This window comes from Gossypium arboreum, chromosome 11, assembly GCF_025698485.1.
Source record: "Gossypium arboreum isolate Shixiya-1 chromosome 11, ASM2569848v2, whole genome shotgun sequence".
In the NCBI taxonomy this organism is placed as follows: domain Eukaryota; kingdom Viridiplantae; phylum Streptophyta; class Magnoliopsida; order Malvales; family Malvaceae; genus Gossypium; species Gossypium arboreum.
Window position 1 is genome coordinate 118,512,628 of NC_069080.1, and position 15,271 is coordinate 118,527,898.

The following is a 15,271-nucleotide window of genomic DNA, read 5'->3' on the forward strand; positions in this document are numbered from 1 at the left end:
TCGTTTTGCAGCATAATCCAAGTTGGTTGTCTCGCCTCAGCATGGCCCACATTTTCGCCTGGTGCTCCGCATCCACGTCTGTTACAGTTACCACCCCTGACCTATTCACGACCCCTTGGCACCAACTGTCCACCCCTTGGTGGCTGAGCACCACCTTGAGCTACTATTGGCTCTCAACCTAGCGTTCGAGAGCAATCCTAGATCCTATGCTCCATAGACCCACAAGTAAAACAAGCTCCCATTCTTTTCCAACACTCGCCTCTATGGCTTCTCCCACAATCAGCACAGGGTGGCACCCTTGGATTAGCAGTAAGGGGCCCTGTTCTAATTGGCCCATTATTTCTGGCCCTGGCCCTAGGCTTCTGTCCAACACTCATTTCTTTCACCCGATTTAAGCGCTCAGTGCTTTTAACCTCCTCCGCTATCTTTGCCTTCTCCACCAACTTCGAGAAAACTCGCTCCCTTTGTGGAGTTATCAGTACCCTGAGGCTATCTCTAAGTCTATCCTCAAACCTAACGCAACACTCATACTCCGTTGCCACCATTACTCTTGCATACCTACTAAGGCGTAGGAACTCCGCCTCATACTCCACCACCGTTTTGTTTCCTTGGGTCAGGCTCAGGAACTCCTTCCTTCTAGCATCCACATAGCTTACACCCACATACTTCCCTTAGAATGCAGCTTTGAAGAACTCCCAAGTGACCCGCTCCGGTTGGGTGCCCTCTTTCACTGTCAACCACCACTGGTAGGCTTCTTCCCTGAGTAGTGACACTACTCATTTCAAATTTTGCTCATGTGAGTAGTCCAGGTCCTCAATTATCCTTTCAGTGGCCTTTAGCCAATATTCCGCCATATTAGGAGCCTCGCCAGCCACGCCCTTAAAGATCTTAGCCCCGTTCTATCGAAGTCGCTCTGGAATGGACCCCCGACAATTATTGCTCCCAGCGACCCTTTCCAAAATTCTCAGCATTGCCTGCGACAATGCATCTTCTCTTACGGCTCGATCATACAGTCCATGCCCAGCCACAGGTGAGGTCAGAGCCTCTTCTACTCCAATATTGGGCACATGGCCCGATGTCGACGATTCAGCCCTAAAACTTCCACGGCCTTGGCCACGGCCCATTGCACCTCTTCTAGCACTCATTTTCGATTCGCGTATTATCTGGATTAGAAATTTTCTGAAGTTTTAGTTAGTTTAATAATTAACTCGATGTTTTATGGAAGTAATTAAAGAGAAGACTGTTTTCGGAATTCCTCTATAGTTTCAAGTTCATGCGGGCTTTGGTTCCCTTCTAACAAAATCATCTAAAGTAGCCCTCTAACTATCTACTGTATAACAATTTAAATAAACTTTAGAATAAGAATACTTGCTTGGTTCGATGTCGGAGACTCGGTATGCCGCTCAGCAAGACTTCCTCTTTTCCAAAACATTGTAATTTTTTTTTTAAATACAAAAAGAAACCAAGTAATAAGGCCCAAGTCACAGCCTGAGTTTTTCAACTTGACTCTGATACCACTAAATGTAACACCCCAAACTCGACCCAGACGTTATGGCCGAATTTGGCGTGTTACATTAAAGTGTTTTAGTGAAAACCGTGTTTTCATTGCAAATCCTTCTTAAACAAAAGAAACCTTAATTAATTAAAAAAAATAAACACACCTTTCAGTTGCGAAAGCCTTGTTTAAAACATTTGATTTAAGAAAACTTATCATTTAAAAATTAAGTTGCGGAAACGTAGAAAACATACTATAATTTAAGAAACCCATGTTCAACTTCTCGTAATTACAACGAAAATAATAATAATTCATGTAATATTAGCATAATGAAATCCTTATTACAATCTGGTCTGAAACATACTTAGTAAAATAAAACTTATAAGCTAAAAAAAAAGTCCAAATTTGTCTTGCTAGCTGGCCACCTAGAGTCCCTCCAAACATCGAACCGTCTACTGAGCATCACCTGAAAATAAAATAAAAGAGGGGGTGAGTTTTTGCAAACTCAGTGTGTACAACCGTCAATGGAAAACAAGCATTTAAAAATCATCACACATCAACGTGCAATGCAATCCCATTCTTATTATCCATCCGCCACACACCAGCTCCGTCCCCCATCACACCATATGGGGATATAGATATTGACCCACCCAGCCCACACACTAATGGTAGCCCGATTGCAGAACTACCTTCATTTACATATTTGGCTTTAAGAGCCGTCGGTGGATCCATGATTGTCAGGCAACTATGCGATCCTCATATACTTCCTCCGTACCATAATTTCCCATCCCATGTGTAACTTAAGAAGAACATCATATGTATGCATGTCACATCCAGAAAACTTACCTTCAACACCTAGGGGTATTTTGGTTATTTTTTCCCTTAAAGGCATTTTGGTATTTTTCTCTTAATTATGGTTACCACTTACCTTGGCCCGTTAACAAGTCCAGCAAGCTAAGATGAACGAATACTATGCACCAGGTAGGATTCCAGAGAAGAGGAGGTGGATCATTAAGACTGCTTAAGTACCAAGCTTTCCCTAGATCCAATCCTAGACATGCATATACCCGTTACCACACCTTAACCCTATGACCTGTCCACGATCTCAATTAATTAATTAATTAAGTTTTATGTAGTCATCGTATACTAGGCCCAATACCCCAACATACATGCATATGACCCACTATGCCCAATCTTATTCAAATGGCCTATTTGACCCAGTTCATATTCTTATGGCCCACTAGGCCCAATTCACATTCATATGGGCCATTAGTCCCAAATCATATTATAGTCATGCTCACATACAAATTTTCTAACACAAAACATCACTTATCAATCTTTGCCTATTATGGGCCAACAGCCCATCAGGCCCATTTAGCCCATTCTGGCCCATTTGGCCAATTCTCAACCCCAGCCCACAAAATCGCCCGTGGGCCTCAGGCAACCTATCGATTTCCTCTCTACGAGTGTTCGCGCACTCGTGTGACTACCGTAGCCCAACTTTTGGCTTTTCGGCATTTCAGCTTTTTGACATTTCGGCTTTTGCCGTTTTATTGTGGGTGTGCAGTGTATGTACACACCTGATAGGTAAGCGTGCTGCAATTTCCTCAGCCCAACCTACAATCGATATCACCCAAAGATTAATCTCACATACTTATCGATTACTTTACCAAAAGCCGGAATCTCACCTTAACCTTACCTTGCGCGATAAGTATAACAGCCCCTTTACTAACCACAATCAACTCTTAGATCTGCACCAATCGTAACTATTAAAATCAGAATAATAGGTGACTCGTATCCAACACAAGCCCCCTTACCTTACTATGGCTATTCGGCCAACCTTAGCCAATGGAAGAGGAATACTTACCAAAACCGCAACATCTAAGGAGCAATTCGGCAATGAGTTAAGATCTGAGATCCAATACTAATTCCCTACCATAGTTGATTAGAAAGAGTGAGGGACAATATTTGATACTTAACAAAGAAACTGATTGGGGGAAGAACACTTACACTAGATTTGACCGAAGTAGAAAGAGTAGTGATTGCACAAAGAGTATTCAGCCAAAGAGGTTCGGCCCTTTATGATTTTGTATGGCAAAAGAGGGTTATTTGGATCCAAGGAAAAAGAAAGAAAAGTCAGCAATGAGGTAGAGGAAAAATAGAATTTGTCACTTGGAAGAAGAAAAAGAAAAGAAGGCAGAGAGTTTTCAGCTTTTAGAGAAAAGAGTTTCTGGTAACAGGGTGGAGGAAATTCGACATTAGCTTCATACCCTAGCATTCGACACCTATTTATAAGCCTTATAGCCAAATTTTCCCATGCCCAATTCCTCATTCGGCTCCATCACTTCTCCCTTCTCATCTCCTCATATTTGTCCCTGATAACCCCTTGATCCTTTCCTTAATTTTCTCTTCTGAATACTTCCCTTGGAGTCCACTTTCACGCCACTTCAATCCTTCTAGAAGGACAAAATTAAAGTTCTAAAAACAATAAACTAGGATTCAAACCTTGGACCTCCTTGCTAGCTAATAATGCCACCTCTCTATACTCTAAGTGGCGTCACTTAGCCACTCTTCTACAAGGCTTTTTGCTGCTATTTTCCCCTATCTTTATTTAAAAGCACAACTACTTGCCAACCTTGATTATTTTAATAATTAAATTATATTTGCTTACCTAGCTTTGTGTAATTAACACTTAACCAGAATTATTAAGCACAAAAAGAAAAAAAATTCAAAATTTTGAGATTTTTGGATTTCGAGATTTTTTGGGGTGTTACATTAATGCTTATGAACTTACTAAACATCATAATGCTTACGCTATTTATTTTTCCTTTCCCTTTTAGATAACCTTGCAAAACTCGTCAAGCCAGATCGATTGGAAGATCACACTATCCTATCACCAAATCGATAGCTTTTTGGTCATTTTGAACCTAAAGTTGTGGCATGTATATATAAGATGCCTTAATGTGATTCTAATGTATATAAGAATTTTGGTATATGTATAAAAAGTATAAATGCCATGTTGAGTTTTGATAATTCGTGATGATCTTGGCATATGATGACTTGAATGAATTTACAGCATGAAATTAGCTAAATGCATGAATTTGAAATGTTTGGTAATTGGTGGAAATAGAAATGCTTGAGTGGCATGTTTGAGGTATGCATAATGAAATGTTAATGGCATGAAACTGGTCATGGTTGAGAAGTGTTGAGATTGAAATTGAAAGATAGGTCTTGATAGCTTGATAAATAAGTGAATGAGTTGAAATGTATTTTAACATATATACTTTGGAATATGTTGTATTATGTGGCCTTGTTTTTGTTGATGATCATTTATGTTAATGTTTAATAGCTGTAGTTGAATGAATGTATATTATATAGGTGTTTAAATTATAATGATTTGGTATGTTTTTGTGGGATTAGGTATGTGCTTTAACCTGAATTTGGCAAATTGATTGGTTATTGAATAGGTTGTTTGAAAGTTTTTGAAATAGGTACTGTAACACCTTATACCTGACCCGATCGCCAGGTCTGGGTACTGAATGTCACAACAACCTGAATATCTTAACAAAATTTCTATCTTATTTTATCGTGTACTTAGACAACCCAACTTTCACAACAACCAGCTACAACTAAGACTCAATTCATCTAAATTAAATTTGTAACGCCCTAAAATTTTTTTTTTATTTCTGTTAAAATGTAACACAATTGTGTATCTGCTTCAGTGGTTATGCGTTCTAGGTAAGTGTGAAAGGTCTCAAGTTCAAGTCTTATCTTTAGCAAATTTTGGTATTTTTCTGACTTAAGCCTTATACCTGTTCAACAGGCTTATAATAAATTAATTGTAGAACCATATCAGTATAGGCCTGCTGGTCTGGTGGTTAAGTTTAGTGTTAGTTTATTGTAGGTCTAGTGTTCGAATTCTTGCGTGAGCGTGGGAGGTCATTTTTGCTCATTTGACAGAGAAAGTTTCGGTTAAACAGGAATTCTGAGGAGTTGGATGTTAGTAGGGAAATAATTAAGGGATTTGGGGGAAATTATCAGATTTTATTTTGTTTTTAATTTTAATCTTTTTCGAAAATTTCAGTTATCTTTCCCCAAGTTTTGAAGTTTTTCAAAATTTTCTTTTTGTTTCTTTCGTTTCTTCCCCTTCCCACTTTCGGTATTTGTTTTCTTTGTCAGTTCCCACACTTTTGTTTTGCTATTTCGGTTTTCATCGTACAATTGGGTAAGTAAGGCTATGCTTCTTTTTAACTTGCGTCTTTACCATCATTCATTGGGGTTATATCTTTGTTTGGAAAGTAGCGAGGTGAGAAGAACATGATTCTACTCCTGCGAGGTAGTTGTTAATCTTCAGAGTGTTAGAGTAGTGGTAAGTTGTTGGAGTTGGCTTTGGTTTACGGTTTAATTGTACGTAAAGGCTAAAATTGAGTGTTATTGTGATGTATTTTTACGTTCTGGTAGGCTCGGGAGTGGTTTTTGTAGTGAAACGATACTAGGTGTGTACCCAAAATCGTAGGAAACGGGATTCGGCAAAAGCCGAAATTGTAAACTATCAATGCCACACGGGCGATGCCGTGTGCAAAAACACAACTGTGTGATCGACGAAGGCTAGACTGTGCGCAAGACATGGCAGTGTGATGGCCAGGGTGTGACTGTGTAAGCCACATGGGCTAAATTGATCTAAGTGTATGGGCCCACATGGGCATGTGAAATTTAGGCCAAGGCTAATATGGGCGCGTGGACCACACGGGCAAACCACATGGGTGTGTGGGCCCATTTAGCTAAAATGTTTCCTAGGGTTGCACAGGTCGCCTAAGTCGACTGTAAACCTACTGTAGGGTCGGTAAGCGCTACTGAGACCCTAAATTGTGTGATCTGAACACATAATGTATGTATTGAGCATGTTAAATTATACATGTTTATTGATCTATATGTATGAATGATAATTGAATAATAGCATGTAAACATGTATTTTTCTATATCCACATTGAGCATGTTTAGTTGCATCTGCATTGGGGTGGAATGATTAATTATTTGAGGAAGTGTACTGATTGCGTGATTTCGTGATAGGTTTTAAATATTTATAATTACTCGTTCTTGAACTAACTATTATTACGATGTAGGCAAGCATACTTATCGAACAGTAGTATAGTTTTAGCAAGACCAGATTGTCGAACCCAAAGGAACTAAAAGTACCAGTAATGACTGTCTTTTTATTATCTAGCCTAAGAATAAAGAGGTTTTGTTTTAATTAACTAATTATTTAAACTAAGAACGCACAGAGAAGAAAATCGATTGACTTAAGACAATACCTAAGGAAAAATCCACCTAGACTTTACTTGTTATTCTGGCTCCGAATCAGACGATTTATTCATTCAACTTGTTCCGTAGAGATCCCTAAGTTATGTTATTATCCTTATTCAAGACTAATAACGTCTAATCCCTAGATTGAATAACCGAGACTTTTCTCTAATTAACACTCTAGGGTTGCATTAACTCGATCTATGTATCCCCCTATTAGGTTTCACCCTAATCTGGAAAAATCTTGTCACCCTATGTCTAGGCACGCAATCAACTCTGCTTAATTATGACAAATGTACTCTTAGAATAGGGTTTATTCCTCTTCTAAATAAGAGCTTGTCTTGAATCAGTATCCTGGGATATCAAAACAAGAATTAAGAACAAATAATTAAGAACAAGTTAAATATTTATCATACGATTCAGAAAATAATAACAAGATTCGTCTTAGGTTTCATTCCCCTTAGGTATTTAGAGGTTTTAGTTCATAACTAAATAAGAAAACATCTCAGAAGAATAAAGAATACAAAACATAAAGAAAACCCAAAACTCCTGAAGAGAAATTGAGGAGAGATCTTTAGTCTTGATGATGAATCCAGCTTCTGAGATGGATAAATCGGCTTCCTTGGAGTAATTCCTTACTCCCCCTTCTCCATCTCCCTTGTCTTCCTCCTCTAGGGTGTAGTTATAGGCTTTGGGATGCCTAGAAGCCCTCAAAATTAGCTTTTTCCGAATTCGACTCAACTTGGGCTCAGCAAGGACACGCTCGTGTGTATACACCCGTGTTAGATTACTTCAGGCCATACTCGAGCCTGCCAAATTAACACGACCGTGTGGTCTGCCCGTGTGAGGAGGTCTAGGCCGTGTTGATTTTGTACTTTGGCCCATTTTTTTTCGTTTTTGGCCCGTTTCTCGTTCCTTTCACTCTCCCATGCTCTGCTAAGTATAAAACTTGAAATTAAAGCATTAGGAGCATCAAATTCACCAATTCTAATGAGAAATCATCCATAAATTTCATTAAACATGGGGTAAAAATATGTATAATTTACAGTTTATCAAATACCCTCACACTTAAGCATTTTCTTGTCCTCAAGCAAAATTCTCAACTTATAATCAAAATAAATTCTTCTCAACTTATAATTTTTATTGATAATATCTTATATTAATCCATAAGTAATCATATATTGAGAATTAAACTAAAAGAACATAAAAGTTCCAAACATTCCAAGTTGAGCATTTTATTCATGCAAACATGGGTGTCTCCCCTCATCTAAGTAATTACCTTTGATTCAGAATATCACAGAGTTTCACATCCTCACTACAGATTCACTCAAATCAATCGAGGTGTTTAAAGACAATAAATGAAGCACTCAATAGCCAATAATGAAAAGTCATTACCATAGGCTTGTATGAAAATCAAATCTCCACCACTATAATTTAAGATGATATATCAATCAAAAGGTATTTAGAGGATTGTAATGAGGTTTGGTTAGAGGGTGTGGTCACAAGTTGAAAGAAAGGGTTAGAATCGAGATTGAATTGAAAAATTGCCTAACTAGAAAAAGAGTTAATTTTCACTTGTGTACAACAGAGCTTCTCTCAGAATATGAAATTACAGATATGTATACATAGTTTTTTTTTTAAGAACAAGTTAAATATTCGAAGACTAACTTATTACAAACAAGACATAGCTAAGCAATTTCTTCAACTCAAATCTCGACAAAAATAGGGATCAAATTAATTTAGGAGATTTCAACAATAATGGGTTAAGGGTTAATATTTAGGTTAATACAAGGAATGGCTTGTTAGGCTCAAATGGGTTTACTAAGGGTTAATCGTGAAGGTAGGCTTTTTATGGCATGAGTGGGTTAATCCTAAGTGCCTTAATCATTTCGATATATCAAATCAAATGGTGTGGTCTCGACGTGCATAATCAAGCAAGTTCTAGAATAACAGCTCAATACTGATGCACTTAAAGCAATAATAAAAGTGAAAATGAAAGAATTAATAGATGCTCAAAAGGATAAAAAATCTCACAAAAATTATGGCTTTTTCATGTTAAAAACTTGTGAATTCCAATTCAAAGTAATACCTAAACTTTGGGGAAACAGCCTAAGATTTTGAATTCTTAAAAATCAACTCATCATGCTTGATTCTCTAATGTCTTAAAGTTTAAACAATCAATGCATAAATGCCTATGTTTTAATTCAAGATATATCAATCAAAATCATAAACCAATTAAAATTTTTTCTAAACATGACATGAGAGTTTTTCAAGAGAACAAGGTAATCATTCAGGGATTTTTTCTGATAATGAAATGAATGTCCCCCACATTAAGATGTACATTGCCCTCAATGTACGATGATATATATTAAAGTATAAGAGTAAGAGAGGAGGAGAAGTGGAACTTCCTGTATTAAGAATGGATGTTATTCTTGGATTGGTGAGATCGAGTATTGGAAATAAATCTGGATGTCAAGCATGATTCTGAATGATAAAAAGAGAGTGAAGGGAATAATTTGATAGTAGTCACAAAGATAAGCCATGTTTAAAAGGGAAAGAAATGAATCTTAAAAACTTAATGGAAGGAAAATAAAAGGATTATTCTAATTCTTCAAATGGCACGGCCGGTGCACACGCTCGTGTGCGCCGTGGCTAGGCCGTGTTTGTCGTGAATTAATATGTCGTCACACGGCCTTTTGGCATGCCTGTGTGCATAGGCCGTGTGGCTATGTGATCATGTTACACGACCGTGTGTGATGTAGTTCGCTTCTCCCACGGTCGTGTAGCTCCACACACGTCTGTGGTATTTCGATAGTGTTGTCCAGGGGTGCTAGACACGGGCGTGTCTCATGCCCATATTTATTTGGTAGATTCGACCATGGCCATATTGCACGATCGTGGCGTTTTATCGTAGCCCATATTTGGGGAAATCTTCTACCCTATTTCTGCACGGCCATATCGCAAGGCCATGTTTCCATCCGCGTTGGTCATACGGCCTTAAGCACGGCCTTGTGCTAGGCCGTGTGGAGTTGGGAACCTGTGCTTCAAGTACTCTGTTAGAGACCTAAATGTTTAAAACTTGAAATTTAAATAATTTAAAACCGTTAGTATTCGGGTTGCCTCCCGAGAAGCGCTTGTTTATAGTCTAAGCTCGACTGTTACCTTGTTGGTTTATTCAGGGTGGTTTGTGGAGTTGTAGCTCCTCTCCATCGACTTTAAAATTCTCACCATTATAAAGTTTGAGACGGTGTCCATTTACTTTGAAAGTACCCTATGATGGGTGACTTACCTCTATTGTGCCATATGGAAGAACAGATTGAATTACGAAAGGTCCTGACCATCGTGATTTTAGTTTCCTCGGGAACAATTTGAGTCTTGAGTTGTATAGTAAGACTAGATCTCCAACTTCAAATTGTTTTCGTTGCTTTAAACGAACGTCATGGCACTGCTTTGTTGCTTCTTGTATAGGCGTGAATTTTTGTATGCATTGGCTCGCCATTCATCAAGCTCGTTCAGCTGTATCAACCTATTTTTTCCTGCAAGTTCGAGATCAAGGTTTAGAAATTTAATAGCCCAAAAAGCTTTATGCTCTAGTTCGAATGGTAGATGACAACTTTTTTCATAAACAAGTTTATAAAGTGATATCCCTATAGGAGTCTTAAAAGTAGTTCTGTAAGCCCATAAGGCATCGTCTACTTTCGTTGCCCAGTCTTTTCTATTTGATTCTACTATTTTTTCAAGGATCCGTTTGATTTCTCGGTTTGCTACTTCAACTTGTCCATTAGTTTGAGGATGGTATGGGGTGGCTGTTCTATGATGAACTTCGTATTTCTTAAGGGTTTTTTCAAATTAGGTATTACAAAAATGAGTGCCCCTGTCACTAATAATTGCTCTAGGTGTTCTGAATCTCGAGAAGAGTTTTTGAAGGAAACGTACTACCACTCTAGCATCATTAGTAGGTAGAGCTTGGGCTTCTACCCACTTGGACATGTAGTCAACTGCTACTAATATGTATTTATTCCCAAATGAACTGGGGAATGGGCCCATGAAATCGATACCCCAAACGTCAAATATTTCACATGAAAACATATAGTTTTGAGGCATTTCATCACGTTTAGATATGTTACCTGTCCGTTGGCATTTGTCACATGAAGTAACATACCTGATAGCGTCTTTGACTAACGAAGGCCAATAAAAACCTGATTCAAGTATTTTGTGTGCGGTCTTAGTTCCACTATAGTGTCCTCCGGTTGGCCCTGAGTGGCAATGTTCCAATATTTTTGATGTTTCTGATCTTGTAATGTATCTTCTAATGACTTGATCTGTATATCTGCGAAACAGGAATGGGTCGTCCCAAAAGTAGTTTTTCACATCAATAAAGAATTGCTTCTTTTGCTCGTGTGTTAACCCTTTCGGGATAATGTTAGTAGCTAAAAAATTCGCGATATCTGCAAACTAATGTACCTAGGAGTTAGATATAGAGAAAAATTGTTCCTCATGGAACGAATCATTTATTTCAACATCATCTAGTTCTCTGGTATTGGATTTCTCAAGCCTGGAAGATGATCAGTCGCGAGATTTTTAGCTCCTTTATTATCTTGAATCTAGGAGTCGAATTCCTGTAATAGGAGAATCCATCGAATGAGTCGAGGTTTTGCATAAGTTTTAGTTAAAAGGTAGTGAAGGGCAGAATGGTCAGTGTAAACAACAACTTTAGACAATATGAGATATGATCGAAATTTATCAAATGCGAAAACCACAGCTAGAAACTCTTTTTCCGTAGTAGTATAATTTTCTTGTGCAGCCGTTAAGGTTTTACTGGCACAATAGATAGGTTGAAAATGCTTGTCTCTTCGCTGTCCCAATACTGCACCTATTGCAAAGTCACTAGCATCACACATTAGTTCAAATGGAAAGTTCCAATCAGGTGCAATTATGATTGGAGCATTAATTAATTTATCCTTTAAAGTATTAAATGCTTCTAAACATTCTTGATCGAAGTTAAAAGGTATATATTTTTCTAGCAGTTTAGTCAAAGGCTTAGCTATTTTAGAAAAATCCTTAATAAATCTTCTATAAAAACCAGCATGTCCTAAAAAGCTTCTAATAGCCTTGACCGAACTAGGAGGTGGTAATTTTATGATTGTTTCTATTTTAAATTTATCCACCTCAATCCCTTTACTAGAAATTTTATGCCCTAATACAATACCTTCTTGAACCATGAAGTGACATTTCTCCCAGTTAAGCATAAGGTTTGTTTCCTCACATCTTATTAAAACTCGTTTTAAATTTTTAAGGCAGAGATGGAAAGAGTTACCGAATACCAAAAAATCATCCATAAATGCTTTCATGATATCTTCCACGAGTTCATCGAATATGGCCATCATACAGCGCTGAAAAGTGGCAGAACCATTACATAATCCAAAAGGCATTTTACGATAAGCGAATGTACCATTGGGCATGTGAATGTCGTCTTTTGTTGATCTTCAGGAGCTATTGGGATTTGGAAGTAACCAAAGAGTTCGTCTAGAAAGTAGTAATATATGTGTCCGGATAATATTTCCAACATTTGGTCAATGAATGGCAAGGGGAAGTGATCTTTTCTTGTGGCATCATTCAGTTTCCTGTAGTCTATGCAAACTCTCCATCCTGTGACTATTTTTGTTAGGATTAATTCATTCTTCTCGTTGGTCACAACCATCATGCCTCCTTTCTTGGGGACAACCTGCACTGGACTTACCCAAGAACTGTCAGAAATAGGATAAATAATTCCAGCATCTAGAAGTTTAATTACCTCGGCTTTTACAGCTTTCTTCATGTTGGGGTTCAGACGTCTTTGAGCTTGCACACACGGTTTGTATTCATCTTCCATCAAAATTTTGTGGGTGCAAAAAGAAGGATTGATTCCTTTAATGTCAGAAATTTTCCAGGCTATGGCCTTTTTATGTTCTTTTAATACTTGGATTAATTCCTCTTTCCTCTTGGGTTGCAAATTAGAAGCAATAATAACTGGTAATGTAGAATTATTTCTAAGGAATGCGTATTCTAGGTGGTTTGGTAATTGTTTAAGTTCCATTTTGGGAGGCTCCTCAATAGAGGGTTTTTGCTTAAGTTCATCGTTTATCTTAATGCCCTCATATTCTATTTGTCTTGACGAATGGTCATTAGGTTCCTCACCTGTCTCCTCGCCTTGAGCTAGATACAGTTCCGTCATCTCCTTCTGTACAATTTCCTGAAAAGAGTCTTGAGTAATATGATCAATAGAGTCAATAAAATAACATGAATCATCCCATTCCTTAGAGAATCTCATAGCATCGTAAATTTTAAAGATAATCTCCTCGTCACCTACTCTAAGTACCAATTTACCGTCACCCACATCGATTACAGCCCTAGCAATGGCTAGAAATGAGCGCCCTAAAATTAAGGGTACTTCCACATCTTCATCCATGTCAAGCACAACAAAATCAACAGGGAATATAAATTTATCTACTTTTATGAGTATGTCTTCTATAATACCCTTAGGATATTTAACAAATCTATCAGCTAATTGAATACTCATCCTAGTAGGTTTAGGTTCCCCAAGACCAAGTTGTTTGAACATTTTATATGGCATCAAATTAATGCTAGCGCCTAAATCAACTAGTGCGTTTTCAACATTCAGACTACCAATTAAGAAAGGGATAGTAAAACTTCCTGAATCTTTCAGTTTGGTTGGCAGCTTGTTTTGGAGTATGGCTGAGCACTCCTCGTTGAGTTCTACTGTAGATAAGTCCTCGAACTTCCTTTTATTTGTTAGAAGCTCCTTCAAAAATTTTGCGTATGTAGGCATCTGCGAGATGGCTTCAACAAAAGGTAAGTTGATATGTAATTGCTTAAAAAGTTCAAGAAACTTACCGAATTGTGCATCAATGTGATCTTTTTTTAATTTTGCTGGATATGGAACTGGTGGTTTATATTCCTCCAGCACTGGTTTGTCACTATTTTTGAGTTTTTTTCCCTCATTTCGCTTTCTACGGCTTCTTGTGCTAACTTCTTTTTAGATTCCGCTAACACTTTCCCACTCCTCAGTGTAACTACTTTGACATGCTCTTTTGATTTGGTGTTGCTAAGTAAACTTCCTAGTGGTCTTTCCGAGATCAGTTTGGATAGCTGGCCTATCTGAGTTTCGAGCCATTGGATCGATGCTTGTTGATTTTTAAGTGCTATCTTAGTGTTCTAAAAATAGGTTTCTGACACCGATATAAACTTTGAGAGTATCTCTTCAAGGTTTGGCTTCTTTTCCTGTTGGTAGGGTGGTTGTTGGTAGCCCGGAGGATGTTGTGGTCTTTGATTTCCTTGACCGCCCCACGAGAAATTGGGGTGGTTCCTCCAACCTGCATTGTAAGTGTTACTAAATGGATTGTTTTGAGGTCGAGGATTATTACCCTTGTAGTTTAGTTACTCGTTATCCATGTTATTGGAGTAAGGTTGATATTCCGAATGGGTTGTTCCACCTCCACTTGCTTCGCACAGCATTGCTGGGTGAACCTGTGAAGAACTAAGAAAACCATCAATCTTTTTATTTAAGAGTTCTACCTGATTAGAGAGCATGGTGACCGAACTGACATTATAAACGCCGACTGTTTTCGTTGGTTTTGTCCTCATGACTTGCCACTCATAGGCATCTTTTGGCATTTTATTGTTGATGGTTCCGCCAGCAGTTACGTCAACCATTTGTCGAGTCGAAGGATTCAGGCCGTTATGGAATGTTTGAACCTGAAGCCAAAGCAGTAACCCTTGGTGAGGGAACCTTCTCAAAAGATCCCTGTATCTCTCCCCTGCATCGTAGAGTGTTTCTAAATCCATCTGCACAAAAGAAGAGATATCATTACGTAATTTTGCCGTTTTAGCCGGTGGAAAATATTTTAGTAAAACTTTTTCGATCATTTGTTCCCAAGTAGTAATTGACCCTTGGGGTAACGAGTTCAACCACTGTTTAGCTTTGTTCCTCAATGAAAAAGGGAATAACCGAAGACGAATGGCATCATCAGAGACACCATTAATTTTAAATGTATCGCATAGTTCTAAGAAGTTGGCTAAATGAGCGTTGGGATCCTCATCCTGTAAACCATCAAACTGAACAAATTGTTGTATCATTTGAATAGTGTTAGGTTTTAATTCAAAAGGATTTGTAGCTACAGTAGGTCTAACTATGCTCGATTCAGTTCCTGTTAAAGAAGGTTTAGCATAATCATACATAGTGCGTGGAGCAGGATTTTGATTAACCGCAATTGCAGGAGGTAGCTAATTGCCTTGGTTTTCAGCCATCTCTTTGGTTGGGGGTTGAGTATCATCTTCTTACTCGTTCGCTGTATATCTTAAGCTTCGCCTCATTTCTCTTTGATTTCTGCGAACTGTACGATCAATTTCTTCGTCAAAAAGTAATGGTCCTGACGGGTTTCTTCTAGTCATAAACTATAAAAACCTACCAAGAGA

The 15,271-nt window shown here is 38.1% G+C and overlaps 1 non-coding gene across 1 annotated transcript; it reads left to right on the top strand.

The window, feature by feature from the left end:
* The first annotated feature begins 14,567 nt into the window (after positions 1–14,567).
* LOC128284521 (small nucleolar RNA R71) lies at positions 14,568–14,674 on the top strand. The gene has a single exon (XR_008274946.1). It is a non-coding gene; the product is annotated as a small nucleolar RNA R71 (small nucleolar RNA).
* The last annotated feature ends 597 nt before the right edge of the window (positions 14,675–15,271 follow it).